Raw genomic sequence first — 13,075 nt, 5'->3', positions numbered from 1 at the left:
CTGTGGGGGGAGGGGAAAGAATGTAGCACACCAGCAGAGCATATGCTTTGCATGCAGAAGGCCTCAACTTTCATCCCCAGCATCTCCAGGGAGCCTAGGAAAGATTCCACACTGGAATTGTAGAAGGTAAAGGTAAAGGGACCCCGACCATTAGGTCCAGTCGTGACCGACTCTGGGGTTGCAGCGCTCATCTCGCTTTTGGCCGAGGAAGCCGGCATACAGCTTCTGGGTCATGTGACCAGCATGACTAAGCCGCTTCTGGCGAACCAGAGCAGTGCTGGGAAACGCCATTTGCCTTCCCGCTGGAGCGGTACCTATTATTCTACTTGCACTCTGATGTGCTTTCAAACTGCCAGGTTGTCTGGAGCAGCGACCAAGCAACGGGAGCTCACCCTGTCGCGGGGATTCGAACTGTCAACCTTCTGATCGGCAAGTCCTAGGCTCTGTGGTTTAACCCACAGCGCCACCCGCGTCCCGGAATTGTAGAAAGCCACTGCCGAACAGTGTAGACCACTGGTTTTCAACTGGTGGGTTGGGACCCACTAACCGAGTTGCAACGGAAGCACTGCCACCATGCAGAGATTAAGAAGTGGGTCCCCAGATGCACCCTTGGGTTAAAGGCGGGTCTGAAAAGGTTGAAGATACCTGGTGTCCATTTACTGAGCAAAATGGACCAATGGGTGACTAAGCATAAGGCACTTTCCTATTTTCTATGAATGAGACATGCCTTCATAATCGTACTCATGACACAGAGCCATCATAATGTGAAGAATGGAAATGCTATCCTTCTGGAGAGGTAGAAGCCAAAAATATGAGGTCCCACCCTATCATTCCAACGCTGTCCCTGTTCAACCAAATACAGACGCTCAGCTCATAGAATTGCACTGGCCAGAATTAGAAACAACCATTGTATGCTTTGAACATAAGGAGCTTTCCCCCCCTTAGTCGTTGATGATAACAAGCTTTTGGCTTGACAACTCTCTAAATCAAGACCTGGAATCAAATACTGCATCAGGAAATGTGATCAGGAAGAAAGATGCTTTTCACATCGGTTCATGTTCCCAAATAACTGAAAGCTTAAATTCAAACAGGATGCAGCTTAAAATATATTTCAGTAAGGACTGGATGAACAAAGAATTTCCCTGAACAAAAGCAGGTCCAAGTTGTGTTTGTCAAGAGCTGTACTTGTTCAAGCATTGCAGCAGTATTTTAACATCAGTTTTTATTTGTAGGTAAACACACATACACACAAACACACACATATATATGTAGTCACAAATGACTGACCCTCAGAAGTATTTTTAATTTATTCTCTCTGTGTATTTTCTCTTAATACGAGAGGGGGAGAGCAATTCAAAGTTTGTCCACGATTTGCTGTGTACAGGGGTCTTCCCTGCCAAACAGATGGTGCTGTCAGCTCTGACAGGACTTTTCACTGGTGGGATAATGGGAGGCAGGATGACTGGAAACCAGTGGCTTCCTCCCAAAACAGGTGGCTACAGTGCTGGGGAGGGTGAACTAGGATTTATATCTCGTTGCTATTTTAACTAAATGTGAAGAATGGCATAATTGAAAAGTCTGGATCCACTGAAAGCCACAAGCATCCACAAAACAGTTCCCAGTGATTCAGCAAAATTGCACCAGCAGGAGCAATAGGTTGCGCCCAGACGAAAGGCTAAAATTCTATACCCAAGCAATCCTTTCCCACTTACCTGGAAGCAATTCTCATGTATGATAATTATTTGAGCATTGGTGTCAATGGGAACTAAGTGTCACTAACTTAGGGATCCAACCCTATGTATTTTTCAAGCATAAAATGTTTCAGTTAATGTTACATCATTGTGAACATGCAAAGCTTAAATCACTGAGTTATATGGAACTCTGTAACAAGGGCCTCATTGGTAAGTGGTTGCCTAAGGAGAGCACTGTTTTCATTAAGAGGAAGCACATTTATCTACACAGAAATAAATGTCTATGAGGCCCTACCTCTTGCTGACACACACTGTACAGAGCCAAATTATAATGCCCATGAAGCAACAGCTGTCTGCTCCGAAATAAATATGATCAGACTTGAACTACTGTTTGCTGTTTTCATTCCTCCATTGAGACAGCTCCAACCAGACATTCTAAATCCATCACAGAGTGGGGAGGAGACTGCTAGCTCAATCCCTCAACCAACTTCGCCATCATCCTTCCTGACTCAGAGGCAAATGTCTGCAGACCAAATGCCTGGTCTTGTGTAGATATTTAGAACCATGAAGGATCAATGCGATGAATGCTTTAAACTGGTCCCCAGAACACCCAATTAGGTGAACACAAACGTATTTCCTCATCAGATTAAAGCAAATGACTTCTTATTAAGAAAACTGTTTTAAAAGCCTTACCAAAGCTTTCAAAATGCATTTGCTAAATAAATTCCAGTGCTTTAGAAATTGGCTTGTACGGTTTTTAAATCACTTGCTAGAAATTCTAGAAACTTCATTGAATTCAGTTGATATTCTGTAGAGCATCTACCATTTTGAAAATCCATATGACCAATTCCCCCTTTTCTTTTTGTGGAGAAAACTCCAAGCCCAGTGAAATATGTGGAAATATTCTTATTGTTCTGGTCTCTAGAATCAATGAAATCAGACAAAGGGATACACAAATATTTCAAAAGTGGCATTTAACAACTCTATAGAGTTATTCTTCCCCTTTCCCCACACTGCAGTTTGACAACAACAACAAAACCGGCTTTCCACCAAGGGTCTAATCCTGACAAAGCTAAGTACTTTAATTTCCCATATGATTTAAGTATATGTTTCACTCTCCCACTGAAATAAATGGGATTGAAAAATGCTTCACTTGGTTGGATCATGCCTTCATTTTTTTCAAACACTAGCCTTGTTCAGAAATAATCTTGAGCTATAAACTATAGTTTATAGCACGAATGAGCTCCAAGCAACCCACAAATGATAGCCAAGGTTTGTTCTTGTTTGGGGAAAACAAACTACGAGCCCAGGGTTTACATGCCATGCTAAGTCAAACCATGGCTTAGTTCCCTCAGTGCAGCAGCAACATAGGAGTAGCAAAGTGGTTGAAATTTTCCAAGTGTGAACAAGCATGCTTGCTCGTTCACACTAGGCCGAAGTTTGACTTAGTGTTATGTGCAAACTGAGCCAGTATCTTTTTGATACGCATGGCAAGTTGCTATATCCTTGATTTTTTTGGTCAAGTAACTAAACTCATCAAGGCCAAGGAAATTTCCCCATAAATAAGGCAAAGCAGACTTATGTGATTGCAAAAGTAGGCAAACTACATTAAATATGAATTAGTATGCTACCCTTTTTAGTGTCAAATGGAAATGTGATCATCTTTAATTTTTCAGTAGTTTCCAATATTTTGTCTTCAGATGAGAAAAGACTGAAATTTTCACTTGGCTTCTGTTCACCTTCAAATCGCCGATGGCATGCTAATAAAGCTTCTGAGCTTCTTGAGGGTATTGGCTTAGGACTGTTAACCTGGGATCCTTAGTTGCTGATTGAGCTAATCAGCAATACACCTCACTAATAATTTCAGGTTATTAATGCACCAACATGAGGCTTGCACGGAGCGAAACACTCCACCAGAGTTTGCACAGAACAAATAACGATCCTGTTGTTGTTCATACAATTGCTTATCCTGGGTTAAAAGAGCAGGAAGTCAACAGTTCCTGACTATGTGATTTCACAACTCACTTTATCTTCCAGTTCATCCCTTGAGTGTGTAAACAAACCAAGAGCTAAAGTGAATTAATGGTTTGTGATCCCAGGATAAATGATCACATAAACAAGCCCTCCATTACAGATGGCCTTGCTTTCCAAAGCTGTTTCAGATGCTTCCCATTTGAGCGACTTGCAGTGCAATCTATAATCATTATATTAATATTTATTAATTTATTTATACCCCAACTTGCTTGACAGATCTACTCAGAAGCACATCTTATTGAGTTCAATAGGCTTTACTCTCAGGTAAGCAGTTACAGCTTTAGCTTGGTTCAATATACGATGACAAGCACAAAAGATACAAACTGGCCCAAGACACCTGACACTTTTGAGCCAGCTCCCTGTTTAAAGCACTACAAACTCCAAACCCATTTTTATTTCACTCCATCTCAAATCACAGTTCATCATCTGAATATATACTTATTTCTTGCAGTTAAGGTTAGATTTGAGGCCTTTTTTAAAGCACTATGAAGAGAAACTCCTGACCCATCCCATCTTTGTCTGAATATATCCATACTTCATTTGAATCAAAGCTCATCAGATAAATACATACTTATTTCATTTATTGCAATTAAATCTTTATTTCCATTGCCTTCTCCTTCTGGCACAACATGTGACTTACTAGTAATCATCTTTCTCAACATCAAAAAACTACAATTAGGATTTCTGCAGTCTCACTCGGAAAATAGATCACTCAAGGCCCAAACAGCACAAAATGTTAAATGTCTCCCAAGAGGTAGAAGTTCTTAGCAACTTAAAGGCAATGGAAATTTAGGCTGTAGCTGGTGTGTTTTTTTCTGCTGGAAGACAAACAGAATATTACTCATTGTTTTCAGAGGTCAGAAGGACCAAGTCCAACTTTAATTTTGAGTGTAAGCCACAGCTTCTTGAGGTCAGTGGCAAAGCTCCCATTCACATTTAGGAACCTGGATTTCACCCTTTACAGTATATCATTGCTCTTTTAAGAGATCTTGGATTCTGTAAGCAAAACAAAACCCAACAAACTTATCTGAACATATATTTCACTATCAAATATTATTTGAAGCAATAGAGAATGCAGAATTGGTCCAAATATTCCTCCAATTATTCTGGCTGTACTAAACTCGACCTAATACAGAAATATCAGGAACTGATACTATATGGCCGAAGTAGGAGCGAGTCAGTTTATAAAACAGGTTACATATTCTGGTCTTTGTCAACAAACCACACACTTATTCACATCTGTAATTTACAGTCCAGTAATGGAAGCCAAAAGCAAAAGTTAAGCATGCAAACCGTCCTGTATCCCATCACAACACATTTCCAAGATTCGAGTTCTCAACAGGCCACAACATGCACCACACAAGACATGGAAATGTTACAATATCACCAGAATCTGTTCTGCCTCAAGTTTTCGGTTTAATGTTTTCCTTTTGTGGGATCGATATACTTTCGTTTGTATTTTAAAACAGGTTCCCGCTACCTCTTGTGTGGCATTTCAAATTTTATTTTATATTGCCCTATTTCTTACGTAGTTTGCCAGTTTGGTCCACTCTCCCAAGTTAGCAAAACACTGGACCAAAGCACACATTTCATTTGGCACAGCCTTGCTGTGTGCCAATATAATCAATACACCAAGGGTGGGGAGTTTGAGACACATACATAGCAATGCATTACACACAGAGAGAGCCAGTTCCTACTTGCTGAGAACCTGTACTATGCACAGCCATAGAATTTCTCTCCTTAGTGCCACATTTTAAGGTCACGACCACAGCGTCCCAGCCAGGGCATGCCACTATATCACCCATTTCTGATTTTTGGGATACGAACTCCCCACCCTTCCTCCTCTACTACAGGCGTCACCAACCACTGGAAGAAGGGGGTTAGTTGGCGAACTGCACAAATTTCAAGAAAAGGGGGGGGGGACACACACCACACCCTCCCCGCGTATGAAAGTGAAGTTGGGAGAGGGCTCTTTGCTAACCTCCCCACCCGAGGGACAGGGGATTCGAGCGCCTTACCGGGTGCGGCGGGGTGACTCAGGCGGCGTGGAAGGCGAGGCGCAGGCGGGCATGGAGAGCTGCAGCTTTGCCGAGCCTTTTTGCGCCTCACCTGGGAGTCGCTGCTGCTGCTGCTGCTACCGCAGCCCGGATCACAGACCTGGCTGCCATTTGTTGCGCGCCTTCCCGGGGACGACGCAAGCGAGGCATTGGAGGGAGGGAGGGAGAGAGAGAGAGAGAGATCCTTTCCTCCCCACGATCCCGGAGGAGAGTCCGCTCCGTAGCAACCGATCCGGATTAGAAGGGTTTCCCCGCTGGTTTGGGGTCTCCCCCCCCACCAGCAGCAGCCTTTTTTCAGTGTGGCCAAATCCCAAGGCAACGCGAGGCGCTCCCCGCCGGCTGCTCGCTCGCTCTTCGCCTCATGGTGCGCGGCGCTGGCCAGCCGGAGGGCACGTCCCGATCGCCCGATCGCTTTCCCCGATCGCCCCCCGAATGCTGATCAGCGGCGGCGGCGGCGGCGGCGTCCTGCAAACCCGGGCGTGGCAAACCAAGCAGAGCAGCGCCTTGCCAGAGACAGGAGCACATGCACGACTTCGATTCGCTCTGCGGAGCCGTGGGGAGGTTGCGGGAAAGGGGTGGGATCGAGTGGACTCGATCGCCTCGTGCTCTACAGGTGCCGCCGCCTAGGAGATCGAGGGGGGGCTCCTACACTGGGCAGCCAGCCCCCCTCCCCAGCCATGGGGGGCTTTTCGCCCTTGGCAGGGAGGGCGCTTTGGAGACGCGATCGGGGAGATGACTTGCTTTGGGCGCGCCAGATCCCCCCCCCTCCCCCAGCTCCACGGCCGCGAGAGTTTCTTGGGACGTGCAGGCGGAGAGTCACGGACTCCGGGTGTCTGGCGCGATCCCCGCCCTCGCCTTGCTCCTGGGAGCCTGGGCGCGAAAGAGGCGAGGCCGTTGTGCCGCTTCCTGAATGGGCACCTGATCTCTCCAGGTCCCTCTGCCTCTCCTCCTCCTCCTCCAGCCCGGGAAAGGGTTCGCGATCTCGGGCAGCGATCTCTTCTCTTCCACCCAGGCATGTCAATCCATGACCCGCCCGCCGATCGGCCGCTCTCTCTTCTCCGAGAACACGTCCTCTGCCATGTACTCCGCGGTTACTCCTGGTTTACTCAATCTGGGCAGCTCCGTTTTCATTCCAGGCACCCCGGGGGAGGCGAGGGGGAGGTGGAAGGATCTCCTCGGAAGTAAAGAGATTTGCTGCTGGGGTTGGGCGTCCGACCCTCTTCCCTCTGCACCTGCTAAGGCCAACCTCCCGCGCCCCCCCCCAAAAAAACTCCTGCTCCTGTTGCACTTGCAGCCTTGTCATCAGGGACACCCCTCCACCCCACCCCACGGTCCCCTCTGGCTGTAGATCCCCGTGGAAAATACTACGTGCTGCCCACCGAACTATGGAATCGGTACCAGCCCCCCAAATGTGGATTTAGCAGCCTCATTTCCCAATGATGCAGCTTTATCGAGGCTCCAATCCATTCCGGTTTAAAAACGGGAGTTGTTGGGGTGGGGGAGGGGAGGAAAGCGGGAAGGAAATGGGGTTTTGATGTGGGGGGGGGGGATTTGCCGCCGGATGGGAGAATTCGGTTCCGTGACGGTGGCGCCTCGTGCGCAATCCTTTGGGCACCGGATTAAATCCGCGCGCATCATACCCAAGCGCACTGCGCCCGAAGCTTCCCTCCGCGTTTTTCCATTTTTATCAACTTTAAAAGGCGTGTTGTTACGGTGCTTGGGGGGGGGGGGGGGACGACGCCTAGGCAACGACGCCGTTGAATCCTTGCCTGCCACGGATTCCCAACCGCTTGTCTATATAATGCATTCAGAGGCGTCAGGCTCCCCCCAACCCCGACCCCCCCCCAGCCCTTCCCTGGGAATCAATGGTCGCCATGGGGCGGCGGAGAGAGCGCGCCAGTCCCGGGCAGGAAATGCAACAGGCGGCAGCGGCGGCTTACCTTCCTTTGCCCAAATCTTGCGCCTGCCCGCCTGACCATATAAGCAGAAGAGAAGGAGTGGGCGCTTTTTTCTCTCTTCCCCTTCCAGAGGGAAGAAATGGCTACTCGAGGACGGATCCCGCTCGCTTCTGCCTGCCGAAAGGAGCAGCTCCGAGGCTCTCGTGGGGCCAAAGGAGGCTCTGCCTTCGAGTGGCTGAAAACCAAAAACCCGCCACGAGGGAGTGCTAGAGCAAGGGCTTAAGCGGGGTATAAGGCCCGGCTCGGGGTCAGCATGTCTAGGGCAAATAGAGTCTAAAGTCCCTCTGCGCTTCTGCACAGCATTATTATCTCACGCGTATGCAATTAATTAATCAATTAATTTTTTATTTCTGCTTTTCAGATACAGCAGTACCTTGGTTCCCAAACTTAATTCGTTCCGGAATTCAGTTCCAAAACCAAAGCGTTCCAAAACCAAGGCGTGCTTTCCCATAGAAAGTAATGCAAAATGGATTAATCCGTTCCAGGCTTTAAAAAACAACAACCCCTAAAACAGCAATTTAACATGAATTTTACTATCTAACAAGACCATTGATCCATAAAATGAAAGCAATGATCAATGTACTGTACTATAAAATAAATAAGACAGTATTGTAAATGATGAAAAGTAAAATTATTTTTTTTCCTCTTACTACACCAATGATAGTCATTGTTTGGATGGGGTGGGGGCTTTTATCCATTTCTGCAGTCACACAATCAGTAGCTGTACTGGGTTCCAATGTGTAGCTGTACTGGGTTCCAGTAGCTGTACTGGGTTCCAGAGAACCAGTGTGGTGTAGTGGTTAAGAGGAATAGACTCGTAATCTGGGGAGCTGGGTTCGCGTCTCTGCTCCTCCACATGCAGCTAGTCACACTTCTTTGAAGTCTCTCAGCCCCACTCACCTCACAGAGTGTTTGTTGTGGGGGAGGAAGGGAAAGGAGAATGTTAGCCACTTTGAGACTCCTTCGGGTAGTAATAAAGTGGGATATCAAACTCTTCTTCCACACAGTCACAAAAACAAAGTCCCAAGTGAATCCCATAAAACAAAGAACAAGTTACAGTCACAAAAACGGAAAAGCCACACAAACAGAAACGTCCCAAAAAGACACTAATCACAACCATGCCACACATTTAAATCGTATTTGAATGAAAATGCCCATCAACTTGGGGGTGTGTGTGGCTCAAATATTTTATTGGGGCGAAGGGATCTCAACCCCTAGGAGTTGACTCCTATGGGTCACATTCACAACATACCTTTAAATCATATGGCTTCCCCCAAAAAGAATTGTGGGAAGTGTAGTTTGCCCCTCAAAGAAGCTGCAGTTCCCAGCAACTTCGGCAAACCAGAGTTTCCAGGATTCTTTGGGAAAGCCATGTGCTTTAAAGGTATGGTGTGAATGTGACCAATAGAGGGGCCAACTCCTAGGGGTTGAGATCCCTTCACACACACCCCATAAAATATTTGAGGGCTCTCCCCCCCCAAAAAAAGTTGATGGGCATTGCTATTCAAGTGGTGTGCTTGTAGCATGTCACGTGATCAATCAGGATACAGGGCAGGGCTTGTCTGCCCCCCCCCCATATTTTATACAAGTTGGCGCCCCGAATGTGACCTCACAAAAGAACAAAATATTACAGTACTAGTTAAAAGGACAATAAAAATGGGCGCAAAAATCAATTCAATCAAAGCGCAAACAGCAGCAACTTGAGCGTTTAAGATATTTAGATGTCATAACCTTTAGATTTTTGCTGTTGCTTCAGATCGCTGTAGCTTCCAGACACTAGCGTCCTCGGAATTTTAAGACTGAAGGGAATTCTCGAAGGTAAACTGCTGGATTCGGTTTCAAAGCAAAATGGTTGGTTTTTTACTAATCAAAAGGGTAGCTTTTTTGAAGACAAGCTGCACTAAAAGCAACAAATATTGTACTGCCCAGGAACCAATTATCGTGCTGGGAACATAATTACTGTATTTGAGTACAGTTCAAGAGTATGATATTGATCATTGCAGGGATAAATCAAACTTAATGTAGGCTAAGCCAGTTCACCAGTTATCTGTAGCGTTCAAGATAATTTTTATTTTTGGTAAATACATTTTATATATCAACATCCTATCCTGCTGTGCTAGGCAAAATAACATTCTGTTACTGCTTCCGTGGTCAAAGTCAAAATGAGGTTTCTGCCACAGTTGTGGGGATTGGGGTACCAGATGCACCCCAATTTACCTTTAATTAGTTCCTAAACCCAGTATACAAAGTCATTAAATCTTAAGGCACATCAGAGCTATTGTGCAAGGTGGGCAATCTCTGGGATACATGACCTGCCTAGTCCAAATATTTATTCTATACTCTTCACCCATGTCTAAGCACAGTTAACAACTTCTTCTGCACGGTTAACAAAAGATAGTAATCAGTTTGGGATGTTAGGCTATATGTTGAGACTCTTCTAATCCCTGGATTTCGCAAGTGTTAAAATTTAATCAAGGCTTATGATTCTTGGAATAGCCAAGCTAGCCTCCTGGTGAGGTGATAGCCTGGATGATGTGCCATTATGAAGAGCAAAGGAAGGATATCTGTGGGAGACAGCAAATGGGTGGGAGCCCCACTCTCAACTCGCAGGTAGTTAGAAAGACAGAGGCAGAGTTGAGGACAGAGGGTTTTGCCGTGACGTGAGCTAGAAGCAAAAGCAGCGAGCTGGAGAGCGAGTCAGAACAATGCTTGATTTCTGCTTGAATCCAAAGTTGTGGCTATGTGAGAAACGAGATACTTTTGAGGTGTTAATGCTCGTAGGCTCAGGTTGTATATATGTGTAAATAAACCATATATCATAAAGACACCCAGTTTCTGCTGTGCCTCATTTCCAAAAGGTAAAACAGATCCTGGAAACCCTGGAATCTCAAACCGCTCAGAGATTAGGGTGTTGTGCTACAGTATGAAGCTACATCATATACCACAAGATTAAAATTACTTGGGTTCGTGGAATGTATTTCAACTTGTTATATCATCCAAAACCCTCACAGTTAGTCCTCAGTCATTTTCTCTAAATGAAGAAGCACTATGGGTGAGTCTCATAGTGGCTGCCATTGACTTTTGCAGAAGAGGTTTATAGAGTTGCAGCAGAGGTGTAGACAAAAAAAAAAAAGTCCCTTCTGTGGATCACCTACTTTTGAGATCATAGAATTATAGATTTGGGAGGGACCCTGAGGATCATCTAGTCCAAACCCCTGCACCCAGGAATCTCAACTAAAGAATCCATGACAGATGACCATTGAACCTCTGCATAAAAGCCACAAATGAAGGGGAGTCCACCCTGGTCTTCTCAATTGCAGCTGTTTTGCTTTCTCAGTTTAATAAAAGTTAAAGAGGTTGAAGATGGGACTAGTGATGGATGAGCAACTGGTACCATTCCTTCTAAATATTTGGAGACCTCCAAGGGGAGAGAGCCAAGTCTCTTACTGGCCAATGTACTTTGCCACTAGGAATCTCAGTGGGTATGGGTCATGAAAAAGATTGCTAGCATCTTGCTAGCCAGGAGTTGAGAAAGAGGCCCAGTAAGCCTCTTCCATATTTGTGGCAGCCTTCCACTTCCTACTACTATGTTCCTGTTCCCAAAATACTTTTTCCTCCCTTTGGCATATAGGGTTGGGGTAAGGTAAAGGTAAAGGGACCCCTGACCTTTAGGTCCAGTCGTGACCGACTCTGGGGTTGCGGCACTCATCTCACTTTATTGGCCGAGGGAGCCGGCGTACAGCTTCCGGGTCATGTGGCCAGCAGTATTAAGCCGCTTCTGGCAAACCAGAGCAGCACACGGAAACGCCGTTTACCTTCCTGCCAGAGCGGTACTTTATCTACTTGCACTTTGACGTGCTTTCGAACTGCTAGGTTGGCAGGAGCAGGGACCGAGCAACGGGAGCTCACCTCATCGCGGGGATTCGAACCACAGACCTTCTGATTGGCAAGCCCTAGGCTCTGTGGTTTAACCCACAGCACCACCCGCATCCCCACAGGGTTGGAGTAGCAGGGGGCAATGGGAATTGGGTGTGCAAGCAGAATCAAAGCAGGGTGGACTGCCTACAGCAGGCAGAACCTGCTTCAGTCCTGCAAAACAATTCAAGCAGGGGGCTTACTTCTAATTCTCAGGGCATCCCTCCTTTGATAAATAGTTGGGGTGCAGGAATTACCTCTTCAAATATAGCTATCTGGTCATCAGTTTCTTATGGGTGCAGATTTGCCCCTCTTTCTCCCACAGAAGTTAAGGAAAGTTATTTACTTTCATGAGGAACGGGGTCTACACAGTTTTAGAGTGCTGGACACATTTGCTTAAAAAACAAAACATAGTTGCAAGTTCAATAGGATACTGTACAAGCATTGAAATCTAGCTCGAGCATCTGGTTTTGTTTTCCAGATTGTGAAACAAAGAAAAAGACTGCAAAATGCATTTGAATGGAAGCTCTGCCCAGCCTGCACTTCTGTGTTTTTCTGTCACAGAGCCTGGGAAGCTACTGTTTTCCACATTTGGTTGAGAAGCCGAAGTACCATTATAAAGGGTGAAAAATCAAGTGTCTTCTCAGCTGGCTCCAGGGCAAATGTGTTTGCTACTGAATCAAAAGAAATTCACCATCCCACACAATTGTTCTTCTACAATGGAAGGATTTTAAATATTCTGTCTATGAATCAAGTTTAAAAATAATAATAATACTGCACACAATGTGTTTGGTCCTTCAAAATTTTACTGATATATTTGCCTGTATTCATAGACTCCCTGTGGCAACATGTGTGCATATACAGTGGTACCTTGGGTTAAGTACTTAATTCGTTCTGGAGGTCTGTTCTTAACCTGAAACTGTTCTTAACCTGAAGCACCGCTTTAGCTAATGGGGCCTCCTGCTGCCGCCGTGCCGCTGGAGCCCATTTCTGTAGTCCTCCTCCTGCTGCTGCCACGCTGCCGGAGCACAATTTCTGTTCTCATCCTGAAGCAAAGTTCTTAACCTGAAGCACTATTTCTGCGTTAGCGGAGTCTGTAACCTGAAGCGTATGTAACTTGAAACATATGTAACCCGAGGTACCACTGTAATAACAGTGGTGCCCACCTGAGAGGTGCTGAAACTGAGTTTGTGTGAATTCTGGCTGGGGGAAAAGCCCTGGTAATAGAAGTATCAGGAATGATCCACTGGGCTTACTACCACACATGTCTGTATGCAGTCCAAGACGCTCTGCGTCCGTTGATGTCTTAGAAATCACAATGTGAAGAAATCACATGACCACTCTATCCTCCAGATTCTGCATAACCGCATTCTGTACTTCAGTTTGTGTGAGCTGGCCCCATTCCGTCATGAGGTGTCAA

The 13,075-nt window shown here is 45.9% G+C and overlaps 1 protein-coding gene across 5 annotated transcripts in view; it reads right to left on the bottom strand.

Moving 5' to 3' along the window:
• The window catches only part of LRRC3B (leucine rich repeat containing 3B), a 65,300-nt gene extending 57,403 nt beyond the window's left edge, over nucleotides 1–7,897 (bottom strand). For 3 of the 5 annotated variants that reach the window (XM_081833894.1, XM_081833896.1, XM_081833897.1), the window contains exon 1: nucleotides 5,744–7,189. The gene's annotated coding sequence lies outside the window, so the exon portion shown is untranslated. Of the gene's footprint in view, nucleotides 1–5,743; nucleotides 7,190–7,722 lie in introns of those variants that run through there. The other 2 variants (XM_081833895.1, XM_081833898.1) reach the window with 1 other exon arrangement.
• Between the last annotated feature and the right edge of the window lie 5,178 nt (nucleotides 7,898–13,075).

The sequence above is a fragment of the Podarcis erhardii genome (assembly GCF_964252035.2).
Source record: "Podarcis erhardii genome assembly, chromosome: 12".
NCBI classification, from domain to species: Eukaryota; Metazoa; Chordata; class Lepidosauria; order Squamata; family Lacertidae; genus Podarcis; species Podarcis erhardii.
Note: the sequence above shows the minus strand (reverse complement) of the source record. Positions and strands in the feature narration are given on the sequence as shown.